General features: G+C 36.0%; 1 protein-coding gene across 1 annotated transcript in view; it reads right to left on the bottom strand.

Annotated features, from left to right (window-relative positions):
- Positions 1-8,754, bottom strand: part of LOC119078924 (breast cancer anti-estrogen resistance protein 3 homolog) — a 52,987-nt gene extending 44,233 nt beyond the window's left edge. The window contains exon 1 of the mRNA XM_037186664.1: positions 8,558-8,754. The gene's annotated coding sequence lies outside the window, so the exon portion shown is untranslated. The remainder of the gene's footprint in view (positions 1-8,557) is intronic.
- Positions 8,755-14,622: the final 5,868 nt, after the last annotated feature.

The following is a 14,622-nucleotide window of genomic DNA, read 5'->3' as shown; positions in this document are numbered from 1 at the left end:
ACATATCTCCACAACGAGCTGCCTGATTTCAATAAATGAAAAACGAAAATGAAGCTCGGTAAATTCTTCCTTAACCTTACGAAGAAAGTTTTTGCAAATTTACGGTTTTTCTATCGGTTTAAGGGATTTTCCTTTGAGAAAAAAATATTTTGGATTTAAATGTCAAAAAATAAATTCCACCATTCCTTTGGAAGTGGATTGATATCTCTTCTCACGGTGGGGCTGAACGAATTTTAAATAAACATGTCGACTTCCATCTCACTTCTTTTCATATTTGAGTTAGGGGAGGCGTGTACTATTCAACGGCACATGTTGCAAAAATTAACATTTTTGAAAGTGTACCATAAGAGGCCACTTTCAAAATGTTGTTATTGCCATTCGAAAGAACACATTAACCTAGTCTAGAATCGCTATTACAGTGCTGGGTTGGGCGCTTCGTCGTTGAGATATCACCCCTTGAAGAAGGTAAAATTGCGACTTTCAGCTTCTATCGCTCTGCGACCAAGTGACCGAGAGAAATAATTTTTACATGGTTGATCTTATCATTTGTCCCTCTACCGATTCCTAGCTCTCAGAAACGGCTCTGCGGTTGGACCTGCAACATGTGCCGTTGAATAGTACATGTCTCCCCTAACTCAGCTATGAAAAGATATGGAAGTGGACATGTTTATTTAAAATTCGTTCAGCCCCACCGTGTTCTGGTTTACGAATGAAAAATCATAGAAAAAAAGTGGCATAACGGCCGCTCACCAGAGAACCATTGAACTGCCGTCTTGGCCCCATATCAATTTAGAATTATGAATCGATATTGAACAATCTACAATCATCGTTGCAACGATTTTGTAAGATGCACGATTTTTTGCCTAAGCAGGTCCACTAAGTGGTGCAGCTCGAATCGAAGGCAAAGGCTGCAATCAGACAAGGCAAAATTGAAAACAACTACTGCTTTAGGCTTGAGTACTATTTTGTATGAAACGGTTTTTTTACAGTGTTTGTCAGTTGTGTGACACACTGTCAAGTTTCAGTACCCTATTTATAGTATCACTCAAGCTTGAAGTGCGTTTATTTCATGTTTCGCGGCGTCCCTCTAGCCCGAACGAAGTGAAAATATCTATTATCTGTTACCTCATTTGTATATTCTGCTGTATGATACAAAATCTTTTACTTCATTAGTATGAGCATACAACTCATTGCTTATTCTTGTGTTCATTGACAGTATAGCTGATAAAATTAACCGTTTCCCTAAGTTCAGTCTTCCATAACAACTGTCCTCAATCGATTAATTTACTACAGACTTTACAATCGCATGCCACTAAAATGTATGTACAACAACAGGTTCTACAAATTTTCGTCATGTTACAACAAATTGCATCGAATTTATTTCTTCAATAATAGACCCATATGCATTTCACAATCATAAATCAAGCCAACGTGCCCATTAAAAAGGAAAATTGATTTGCATAACCGCTTTGAAATACGGCATCAAGAAAACCTCTAACATGTACGAGATTTGTTATAGCAGAGACCCGGTATAGTTACAACGATCTAGATCTGTGCTCCATATAGTTAAAATTTGTATCAATCAGATAATTGGATGTATAACGAGAAATAAATAAAAAAATATTCCTTTTGATCCAAACCATATAGCCAGAGTGCACTTTTAAAGCGTCTTTGATGCAATATTGATTACAAAACATATTCGTATTCGCCTATGTATGTAATCATGTTAACTGTGTATGGATTATGTATACCTTTAACCGGCGAACGTTATCATCGACATGCTACAAAAGTATAAAACATTATCTATGCATCGTCTGCCTGCATGCACTTAATCTACTTTATGAAATGAATGAGAATGTTGGCAAAGGGAAAAGCAAAGCTAAAATGCAGAGTTGAATTAATTACCAAAAAAGGAAGAATTTATTGAAATATAGGCTAACCTGCCGTTAGCAACGGTAATACTATCCTGTCCAATTGTATTTAGAGAGTATAAAATTGCACAATTTTTATTTGAAGTTGTAAGCTGGAAATGGGAGATGAAGGAGTATTGGAAAATCTTGGTAAAATATTATTGAAAAGTTTGCGTTCAGTAAACTCGAAAATTTGACTTGTATAGTACGTATGACAAGACCTCAGGCCCGGACTGGCTCAAAAAAGCCCTTCGGGGAAAAAGTCAAAAGGCCCTTCCGTTCGGGCGACTTTTTCCAATTAGGCCCTCGATTCTTATGATTGAAAATTTTGTGTAATTTCCACAGTGTAAGTGAATCACACAGTTCCGCCACATCACACGAACAATTGGGACATTTGCCTAGGGCGCAGCGATTTGGCGGTGCAAAATTTTAAAAGAAAAAAAAAAAGATTGTGGAAATAGCTCAAAGAAACATTTTCGAGGGGAATTTAAAAAGTTTTTTTATTTTTAAAAGCGAAAAAAAGGCTGCAATTTAAAAATGTACAACCAACGAAAAATTTATTTAAAAAATTTCGCTTTGTGTTATTTTTCTTTGAAATTCCAATCGAAATTTTCCTACTGAGACCTTTCTCTCAATTTTTTCTTCGATTTCCAATCGACATTTTTCTACTGAAGCCTTTCTGTTGACTTTTCTTCGAATTCCAAACAAAATTTTCCTACTGAGGCCTTTCTCTCAATTTTTTCTTTGATTTCCTACTGACGCCTTTCTCTCAATTTTTTCTTCGATTTCCAAACAATATTTTCCTACTGAGGCCTTTCTCTCAATTTTATCTTCGATTTCTTACTGAGGCCTTTCTCTCAATTTTTTCTTCGATTTCCTACTGAGGCCTTTCTGTTAATTTTTCTTCGATTTCCAAACAAAATTTTCTTACTGAGGCCTTTCTCTCAATTTTTTCTTCGATTTCTTACTGAGGCCTTTCTGTTAATTTTTTCTTAGATGTCCTACTGAGGCCTTTCTGTTAATTTTTCTTCGATTTCCAAACAAAATTTTCTTACTGAGGCCTTTCTCTCAATTTTTTCTTCGATTTCTTACTGAGGCCTTTCTCTCAATTTTTTCTTCGATTTCTTACTGAGGCCTTTCTCTCAATTTTTTCTTCGATTTCCTACTGAGGCCTTTCTGTTAATTTTTCTTCGATTTCCAAACAAAATTTTCCTACTGAGGCCTTTCTCTCAATTTTTTCTTCGATTTCTTACTGAGGCCTTTCCCTCAATTTTTTCTTCGATTTCCTACTGAGGCCTTTCTGTTAATTTTTCTTCGATTTCCAACCAAAATTTTCCTACTGAGGCCTTTCTCTCAATTTTTTCTTCGATTTCTTACTGAGGCCTTTCCCTCAATTTTTTCTTCGATTTCCTACTGAGGCCTTTCTGTTAATTTTTCTTCGATTTCCAACCAAAATTTTCCTACTGAGGCCTTTCTCTCAATTTTTTCTTCGATTTCCTACTGAGGCCTTTCTGTTAATTTTTCTTCGATTTCCAAACAAACTTTTCCTACTGAGGCCTTTCTGTTAATTTTTTCTTAGATTTCCTACTGAGGCCTTTCTGTTAATTTTTTCTTAGATTTCCTACTGAGGCCTTTCTGTTAATTTTTCTTCGATTTCCAAACAAACTTTTCCTACTGAGGCCTTTCTCTCAATTTTTTCTTCGATTTCCTACTGAGGCCTTTCTGTTAATTTTTTCTTAGATTTCCTACTGAGGCCTTTCTGTTAATTTTTCTTCGATTTCCAAACAAAATTTTCCTACTGAGGCCTTACTCTCAAATTTTTCTTCGATTTCCTACTGAGGCCTTTCTGTTAATTTTGTCTTCGATTTACAATCGAAATTTTCCTACTGAGGCATTTCTGGAAAACAAACAGAAAGGCCTCAGTGGAAAAATTTCGATTGGGAAACATAGAAAAAATTGAAAGAAAGGCCTCAGTAGGAAATCGAAGAAAAAATTGATGGAAATGACTCAGTAGGAAAATTTTGATTGGAAATCGAAGAAAGAATTAACGGAAAGGCCTCAGTAAAAAAATTTCGATAGGAAATTAAAGATTTTGTCTATGTTCGCTAAAATGGACTTCATTTGTTTGAACAATAAATGGCTGAAATTCAAAAAAAGGCCTCGTCGGGACTTCGCCCGACTAAGGCAAAAGGCCCTTCGGGAATCGCCCGAACGCCCAGTATGGCCAGTCCGGGCCTGCAAGACCTTCAGTAAATTTTTTACGTCAGCTTACGTCAGTCAAATTTCTCATAGCTGAATAGCTATTTGTATTTGAATTACTTTACTTCACGAATTGATGGAAGTATTCAGCTATGAAAATCTGTGAGGCGCTAGCAGAAAATCAAAGTATCATCAAAGTTGTGTATTTAGCCACTCATAATGACTCCAATCTGGGTTCGAATTTGAATGACGCTTGATATACAAACACCCCAGTTGAGAACATAGCAGATCGATACGACCTAGTGTAATGCGCGTAACTAGTGCTAATCGCCCCGAATCAACAAACAAAATACACACTAAAACTCTCCTTTTCATCTTTTTATCCCTTGTTATGTAATAGTATATCAGCATAGACCAATCTCGGTGTGTGCTGTGTACGTATACCGAGAGCGTAGGAAACAAAATGAAAGAACACACCGTGTGTGGATGGGTCTATTTTCAAACATATTTTACTGTAATAGGGGATAGTGTGTTGGTGCATATACAGCGGAAACGACTTTTCCGTCACTAGTAATGGGAATAGTTATTTGTTTACCGAGGGGAGAAAACTTAAACAAGAGAGATGTCTGCAGCCAGAGCTAAGCGAGGGTCGTAATTTCGCTCGAGGTGGAATCTCCTATTTCTCCCAGAGGTGAACACAACGTTTTACACGAAAAGAAAACAACGATTCGCCATACCATTTTCGAACACATAAGCAAAGTGACAGTTCGAATGATAAAAGTTCCATTTTCTCACCACGGAATAGAAACTTTTCTTACTAGAAGTGTCATTCGACCAGTCGTCAAGAAAACACAATTTTCTCATGGCTTCTTGAGGGGAGAAAATAAGGCAAAACACAGCCCTAGCATGAAATAGTATTTTACATGCTACATGCGTCGAGAACCGTACTTTTCATGTTTCAAGCACTACTTTCGACGCCCTCAGAATGTAATATATATTATGCACCTGTTGCCAAGATTGATATTTTGACGTGCAGGACATTATTGCCCTAGCCGAAGGCGTGGGCCATAATGCCTAGACGTCAAAATAACAGTCTGGCAATAAATGATGGAATTTGTTTATGTACTGTCCGTTTGACAATAGGATCGCCACGGTTCAGCAGGGGGTTTTGAACATTTGTTTTTTACACGTTGGCACACGTGCTCTTGTCAGATTCAAGATTCTTTTTACGAAGGTTACGCTGATTATACTTTGTGAAAAAGGCCAATACCTTGCAAATATGTCACATCTTGGACAGAATTTGACACTGCAATATCTGCAACATGAAAAAACTAAATGTTCGAAACCCCCTGAAACCCCGTGCTTCCACCTACGTAATATACACAAACTAGGTGAGCCAATCTTAATTTATAGGTGCTGCATATCATATTTTATCTGTCGAGAACAGATATATCGAGATAAACAAAAACTCCCTAGAGGGATACGCTCGAGATTATCGTTCTAGACAGATAATAAATATTATGCACGTATGACAAAGCGGTCGAGGCTTGCCGAGACGGCTTGTCATACGTGCATATTCTTTTTTATCGCATAAGCGAAAACGAGACAACCAGATATGCGAATGACACTTTGACAATTTACAGAAGTATAATGTTTGTTTATATATCCTAGGTGAATAATTTTTTCGGTGAATCACACCGCGTATGCGATAAAATCCATTACATAACTCGGGATAAAAATGAAAAGTATCGTTCTAGTGTGTTTATTGACATCGGCCTCGCTTCGGATCAACAAAATTCACACGAAAACTCTACTTTTCATCTTTTTATCCCTAGTCATGTAAAATACTGTTTCCATCACACCAATACTTTCTCGCAATACACGGTAAATTACTATTACAATTCTTGGGTTGTAATGAATTTATTGTTTTGTAGTTCTGATGTCACAAGCCACTAAATTGGAATACGATGATACGACAAAAATGAGTAATAAGTTCCACCCATATCCAAATCTATGCGGCAAACCAAATGAATTAATAGATTCATTGTGTATCAATCTATTAACAAAAATTTAGGCAAACGAATCGCATTGGATATTATTTTCGTGAGGCGACATTTTTGTCATGTGCTAAAGGTAGACAAATTGCCAATACGAATAAAACTACCCAAGCACGACTCTCGCCTGCACTCCAGGGAAATTGTTATTTCGTGTTCCCGTGCAATGCAATATTGATTGCATAACTCTCTTGTAAGATGATGTGTATCATCTATAAGCGTTAAAAGCTGTATATTATGTATATTGACATACTAAAAACGAAAATATGCAAATGCTATATCTGCATGCACCTAATCCCTTATGTGCAGTAATTACCATAAAAAGTACTCAGCTCCATTCTTAACTGCCTTTGCATTAACGATAATACTATATCCAACTAGTTCAAACTAGCTATTCATTAAGGTCTGGAGTATACAATTTCGCAACATCATCGTTCGGTGTTTTTGTTGTAGAAAATATATTTTAAATTTCCTTGTTGACCCAATTTCGGAAATGAACACACAGTCGAATTGCTGTCGATGGTTGGTGGTTCCATTTTGCTATGAAACTTTAAATTGTACAATGTACCATCCAATGCACTCACTCTCTTTGCCGTATAAATAATGGGGTGTACGTAAATTAAACACTCTGTTGGAAGTTTTTGTGTATGGTTTTTCTACGAATTACCAGGTGCATTTGTATCCATTTGGAATTCATTCAAATAATGGAAATAGATGAACAAGTCTAATTTCATTTGATGCGATTGCCTGGTTGCAAGTGTTTTTACATAAAATGCTTTTTTAGGGAAATGTAAGGAACGTAAGTAATGGGATGTAGTTGAGTCCTAGTAAATACAAGTGTACTCTTTTATGCATAGAAAAGTAGTTATTTATATTGTTTTCGTTCAATGTATTTTTGACAAATGACCCTCTCTAGATCTGAATTTTGCATAGAGGTAGGCTACTTAGATGAATTAATCACCAACCAGGTATGGTCTAATGTCACCTTGGAGGAAATAACGATTTTAAAAGAGGATTCTAACGCACCGCTTTTCATATTATTTTGACAAAAGTAATGAGTGCGTTCGGGATAAATCGACAGATTTTGAAGAATCAGCCATACCTGGTATGTTCATTCATTGGGAATTATGAGGCGATATTCATTGAAAAATTATTTCACACACACCACTAACAGGAAAACGGCAACTTTGCTTCTTTTGATGTTATGAGTCCCTCTACTTTTGACATTGAGAGTCCCTTTTTACTGTCTGTACATGAAGCTGTCACACACATTTAAATATATGATTTTTCATTTTAATTTGTCAGTGGTTGCATTTTGTAATTGACGCCGTAAAATTTAAAATTTAAAGTGAGACCCCCGAACCAAACACAACGTCGCGTCGTATCCCCATGTCAAAGTGCGTTGTAATTTATTTTCGAATTCATTTGTTTATCCACCAGTGCCTATATTAGCGAAAATATTTTCACGAATTTTCTCAGATTTTCACGAATTCCTCTCGTAAATTTTCACAAAAAGTTTTTTGTGAAAATTTGAGAAAACCGCAAAAATTTGAAAAACTTCGTGAAAATATTTTCGCGAATATAGGCACTGTTATCCACAGATTCACTCAAAATTCAATAAATTCTAAAACACGCGCTTGCAGCGTGAATTATTTATTAGCGGAGAGATTTAAATGTCGTCTTTTACTCACTCAAAATGTGGGGAATAATCTACACCTTCAGCTAATGAGAAGCTTAGTTTCAATATGTAAATTAAACGGATCTTTGAACCTTTTTTGTGCTACTTAACCACGGCAGAGTAAAATAAACCAGGCAGTAGCGGTTCATTTTCGTAACGTCAAATAAGGGACCTAATACACTGTATGAAAATGAACTCAAATGAACATTGACATAAGTTGAAAAATTTTATTCGCAAAAAATATTGGGCTACTAGATTATTCAGGTTGACTAGGGACCTGAATAATCTAGTAGCTCCTGCCTAGTTAACTTTACTCTGTCGTGTGCCTAACATATATACAGTTGGTGCTATAGAAATTTGGTGATTTGTTTTAGTGAAATATTTCTCAATATTAGGCCCTGGTTGGTGTAGATCGGAAAGCAAATATTTGTCCAGCCACCCCGATATTTTCGGGAAAAACTCGTTAAAGTAAGTTGAGAAACAGTGTACACAGAAACTGAATTATTGCATTCACTTTCCATCTATTAATTTCTTTACTCGAAACGGCACGTCGGTAAATGTTTCTGCTAAACAAATTTTATATCCAGAAGAATCGCAGTTGGTGTAAAAATAAGACATTCGATGCTTTGTTTCCACACTGTTTATACGGAGACTTAATTCACGTTCACGTTCATACACTTTCTTATCTATTTGTACAATATTTTAGTAGAACTTACCTCACACCATACTTTGAATCACACCATATCCTTTAATTACTTTATCCAAAATGCATCCCGTTTTCTACAGCAATGTACACAGCACACAACTATTATAGTACACTGAGTGGATAAACTTCTTATGCGATTAATTTTGTTGAAACTTTCTCCGTACAGTCACTTCACCAAGCCTAAATCTAATCGCTAGACTATATAAAATTTGTCAAATTTATTCAACTTGAAATTTGTAAACAGAAAAGAAAACTTAACTCAGAACAAAACACAATGACGACAGACCCTTAATAGAAACGATTAAGCAAAAGAGTTATAACTTGAGAAGAATGCCTTCTTCGACATGCGATGTTTAAATGTTAAAATGAAATTTCACACATGGTTTGAAGAGCACAATAAACCAGAGAAGATGATGTGAGTAAGATTCACTTGTTCAGCATTTTATTATTTACGCTACAGTGTCTAATTCATAGTAATTTGTACGATCTGCAGTCGTACAGCGATATAAAGTAACTGGATGGGAAAAAATGGAATTGCTGTGATATGAAGAATTAAATTCCATTCAAAACAAGACGCTGTGTACACAGTACTTGCATACATAAATGTACATATGACGGTGTATACGTTGTGTATATTATGCAAATTTAAAACATATAATTTCACATTAAATAATGCTGCATTGCTCGACTGCTTATAATTCAACGCCAATGCTCTGACTGTAAAATCTTTCGTTTCAAGTGGTGTTGCATGTTGTTTTAAGAGACAGCGACAGGTTAGGGGATTTAAGATTTGATTGAAAGTTTTTACACCACTTGCATTACGCCAATGCGCTAGCTACTTAGAGTAGATTGTATGGTGACAATCTTGATGACAGTTTTATATGACTGAGCTGTGAAGGAGTAGGGGCATACTTTGTATATGAAAGGTCATTGAAAATTGTTGCAATATAGCCTAAGGGATCATCAGAGCTGCAATGGATTTACGTAGACTAGAAGAACTTTGAAACCATGGAAAAACTAAGTCAGAATCGGGAAAGCACAATACGCTTGTAACATTTGAATTTCCCGCGCTTTTTTCGAATTGTATACTCTCATCAATAGACTTATTGTCTGAAATTTTTGTGCTATCGCCAGGCATATATCCCCTAAATCGGATATGATTTACCATAGTTATGAAAACAGGGGAAACAGCCCTCTACAGTTTCTACTTTACTATTTTTGGAGGGTACAGAAAGGACTCAAATTAGTTTTCGGCGTTCTAGGCAAAAAAGTGACAGGACTTACTGCAGGCTTTGTTTTAAAAGTATTTTCCTTCAAAAGTTTTGCGCCACCGAACATAGATATTTGCGTCTATCACCATTATTATTTGCCATTACTTGCCAGTTAGAGAGCAACGTAAAAGTGACAAATGAACAATTACAACTTCTAAATGGTTATTCATCTGTTATCGACAGCAACGACAGAAATAAGCGATGACCACCGTTACAATGAGGTTTTATGGAGCAAAATGGTAAGTTAAAACGGATGAAGGAAAATACTTTGAACCAAACATTTCAGAGAAAGTAACAGATGTGAGTATTTGGCGAATCAGAGTCGCTTGTCGCTAAATAGATTGGATTAACTCTTGAATTTGGCTAAGCTAGGATAATCCTAAGTTCACACACTTATGAGACAAAAAAGGCTAAAAACTTCGTTAGCGATTAATTGAAATTTCATTTCAATTATGATTCTCTAGACTTTCTCGGTTGTAAATTGATATAGTATTCGACCATGTCGCCATTGCCTGATGAGAAATGGTATTTTTGAACAGCTTATTAATGCAAAAACCTCGAAATTCGTCCTGTAAGACATTGTGCCTGTCTTATCATTAGACTCTAATGGTGCAGATACGTTGTTGATGTGATATATGCTTGGCGTTCGATGTTAACCAGACACTAGAAATCACAATCAGGTGAAAATAAAGGTTTTCATCTATTCCAGCCAGTTTTCATTTTCATCGGTGTTATAAACACAATGGTATGAAGTATGTATGAACTATCATAAAATTAGTCAAGTGAGACTTTCATTACTGTATTATGTTCCTGTATGCGACATTCATTTTCGACCTCAACTGTTCTGGATAAATATAACGATGAAATGATGTCACTTTTTCATAATTCACAAAAAATGACTTTGCCATTAAACCGTAAACCGTGTGTGCCCTTCGTTTACCATTTACACAAGAAAAGCGAAAAGCATTATCTTGCATACAAATTGAATTTTAATTTAGAATAAACATTCAAATGGATTCGTTGCTCCGAGGTATGGGAGTTGATGCATTAATTTAATAAAATTGGTTCAAGATACCTCACATTTATGTTCATTATTTATACCGTGGTTGTTAAATGGGAACCATTAAAGTGCTCGCGAACATTACAATTTATGCGACCGGTAAACGGATAAATGATTTATTCAACCGTCTCCATTTGAACACATTCACTGTACAATTATGGCCTTGATTATGGGTTGATTTCAGATTTTAATTATTGGACAGAAGACACGCGTTTAAATCCCAATCGACGAGAAACTGTGTCAGATAAAACTGTATACTGAGCAACGGGATAAGTCATTAATTCTGAACATATATACGTCCCTAAACCGTGTGCTTAAAATAGGAAAAACTACACGACGAAAACTTTTATTTTTCTAATTAATTTTTATGTTTCCGGTGTCATGTTACAAAAACAAAATCCAATCTATCCACAGCCACAGCCAAACTTAATTCCATCGGAAAGTTTCAAAACTTATTTCATTTATTCATTATTCGTGATACGAGTAATTCATCGTTTTCTATTATGCCGTTTGTTGCGAAAATAAACCAAATACGAAATGGAGCATTGAAGTTGTGTGTGAAAAGCCGGGAGAAAAATTGGTGAAACTTTTCAATCTTGTACTTACTCTGTCGCACAAAAGACTTTTTCTGGCTTTGAAATGAGCGCGAAGTGAAACTTGTTCGCAGACTTTAATACATTGTTTGCACCCATGTGCAAATTGTCTTTATTTCAATATAGTTTGTTCACTTGTAGAAAACACAATTTTAGATTTATCAGTGTTTGAAAAGTCATCGTCGTTTCCAGTCAATTGAGTGATTCACAGTGTATTTTGGCACAAAATTTGAATTCGATAAAGGATTTTCAAATTTGCGCCAAAATATCATAACCTGGAAACACGTAAGTAAATGTGACCATCGATGACTTTTGAAACCCCAAAATATCTGAAATATGTTCCGAACTACAGTCAAAGGCAGTCAATTTTCAGCATAAATTAGCTTCAGCTGTTTTACAGCTGATCCATACAAACTATCACAACCGTTTATACGTCTTTATACGGTTTTACCACTATCATGCGCGTGCGTGTAGCAGCTTCAACCGTATGAACAAGGAAAACCAGTTTTGATTGCATGTGTGGATCAGCTGAAAAACAGCTGAAGCAAATTTATGCTGAAAATTAACTGCCTTTGACTGTATTTGCACCCTAGCCAATTGATTTTTCCTTCTACAATTTAGCCTGACCATTAGATGTTAAAGCAATGCACGCATGTTTGAACGTGAACAAATGAAAGTTTTTTCAACCCTTCATAAGCCACACATAGGCGACCTGGGTTGATTCTTCTATAGATACGAGGTGCAATGTATCTACATTTGTTGAATTTTCAACCACCAGATGACTAAGTCGAAGTCATCAATTATACGTGGTCGAATCGAATGCTAAGCATTCAGCACATCAACAACGAATAGACAGACATAATGTCGAATCGAACTTTCATTTGTTAACGTTAAAACTAATGTGCATTGCAAACCTTTGCTTTGATTCGCTCAAATGGTGGCCTTTGGTAAAGAAACCACGGACTGGCCACGAATTAGCAAATTTGGTGATGAGTTGAAATTTCATTTCGACTATGATTCGCTAGACTAGTTCGACTGATGAGAAATGGTATTTTTGAAGTGCATATTAATGCAAAACGTTGAAAGACTTATTTAAATTTTATCTCAGATCGAAACAGTGGTCGAATGTCTTATGTTCATTAGGTGTTGCATCATAGTCAAATCGATTTTTCCTTCCAGAAATTGGTCAAACAAATTGGTGTCGCATTATAGGCAAGTTGATTTTCCACTCCACAAGTTGGCTTGAGAATTAGGTGTTGCATTGGGGGCAAATTGAATTTTCACGACGAATGTGAGAAAATAGTCGTTTTCTCATCTCAGGTGAAACTTCAGGAGGCTTTGTTGTGACAAACGTTGTATCGATCTCGGGAAAAAAGTAGAAATTTAATTTTCTCGGATGACCTGTGGTCAGAACGTAGCGAGCAACAAACAATACCCCCAACACCCTCAAAATAAAATTTCCAACTTTTTCCTTCCTCGGTGAACAAAGAACTTTTTTGATCCATATCAATTCGCCATACCATTTTTGAAAACATAAACAAAGTGATCTCTCCAAAGCCAGTGCGGGATATGGATAAGTCAAATATACGAGTTATGCGGGAAAATAAGTGAATTATGCAGTAAGGTAGAAGAATTTAAGAGAGAATGAATAAATGGAGAGAGTCGCCAACAAAACTCCTATTGTCCTATTGAGAGGTGAAAATAGCGTTGATCACACCGCACGCATAAAAATATGTTATGAAAAGTGACTATTCGCCTCTGGTTACGAAGCGTGGATGACTGTTACACATTAGAAATAAAGAATGTTACTTCCACCGGGTGCAAATAGGCTTTATTATACTATTTGCCACGTGTGCAATAGTGTCAGAAAGACTATTTGCCCCCGGGTGCAAATAGCATCTACGAAATTTATTTCAATGGCATTCCGTCATCAATTTGTTCATGAAACTAAATTTTCTACGCAAAACACGACGTATTATTTTTACAGTATAACAATACTCCAGGAATGTTTACTTCAATTATAAATAGAATTATTTTTCAATGACCAAATATATACACACAAACTGTGATACACAGTCCATGAACACTGCATAAAACAAACACATCAACAGAAATTATAATTTCATTAAAATAACAAAATCAGCAGAAAAAAAAACTGCGGGTTCACGTTGCATCCAATGGATGAATAATTGAATCATCAGTTGGATATGCATTTTCTATTATGTGACGATTATTTGACCCCGACCTCAAAACACATTACATAAAACGCGATTTACATTATTTACCACATCACATCACACAGCCTATATTCCGAAAATATACACACCACACTCACTGGTATGATGCCGAAAAGCTTCAAACACGTGCGCACGTCGAAATGAAAAGCACAGATACATCACATGGTTTTAACCAGGCGTTGCATTTCTGTTTATGTTATAATAGTTTCACCGGCACCGTAAGCAATGTCGGCAAGTATAGGTTTGTGTGGCCGATTATTTCATATCGATGGGTAGGAGACCAAGATCAACGGTCGGCTTTGTCATTTGTTATCGCCAGACACGGCAAGAATCAGCGAAAATCCGCAAAATTAATGCTACATTTCAAGTAAAAGATTTCGATGTAGGAGAATCGCGTTCCTCTGATTCAACAAATCATGTCAGATGAATGAAGTCCAACTTTCATAGAACTACGGAAAATTCATCTGTTATCGGCAAAGATGAAAAAACCAAACATCGCCTCTGTGTTTCTTGCGATGGTATATAGCAAAAGTTTTGTTGAATCAAATGAAGTAAAAGATTTTCTTCGATGAAACAGACCCGACAATTTTACTAGTGATTATGCTACGGACAGTAAGGATACACGCATAACAACAGTTACAATTTAAAAAATTGCAATTTTCCAGATGATTGGTCATGAAAACCGTTCGTATAATCCCTGCAAACATTCGTTTACAGCAGCCACAACATTTAAATCTCATTTTGATGTAACCGAGTTTCCCCAAATATCGACCACAAATCCCATTTGTTCAAAGTTGCAGAAACCAACGGTTCGGTTATATTATGCCCGAATGGGTATAAACAAAATCTGAGAGTGCTGCATAGAAAAGCTCGTTTATGCTTACCCACAAAACTTAGATTTTCCATTCAGTTGA

This window comes from Bradysia coprophila, unplaced genomic scaffold (genome assembly GCF_014529535.1).
Source record: "Bradysia coprophila strain Holo2 unplaced genomic scaffold, BU_Bcop_v1 contig_297, whole genome shotgun sequence".
In the NCBI taxonomy this organism is placed as follows: domain Eukaryota; kingdom Metazoa; phylum Arthropoda; class Insecta; order Diptera; family Sciaridae; genus Bradysia; species Bradysia coprophila.
Note: the sequence above shows the minus strand (reverse complement) of the source record. Positions and strands in the feature narration are given on the sequence as shown.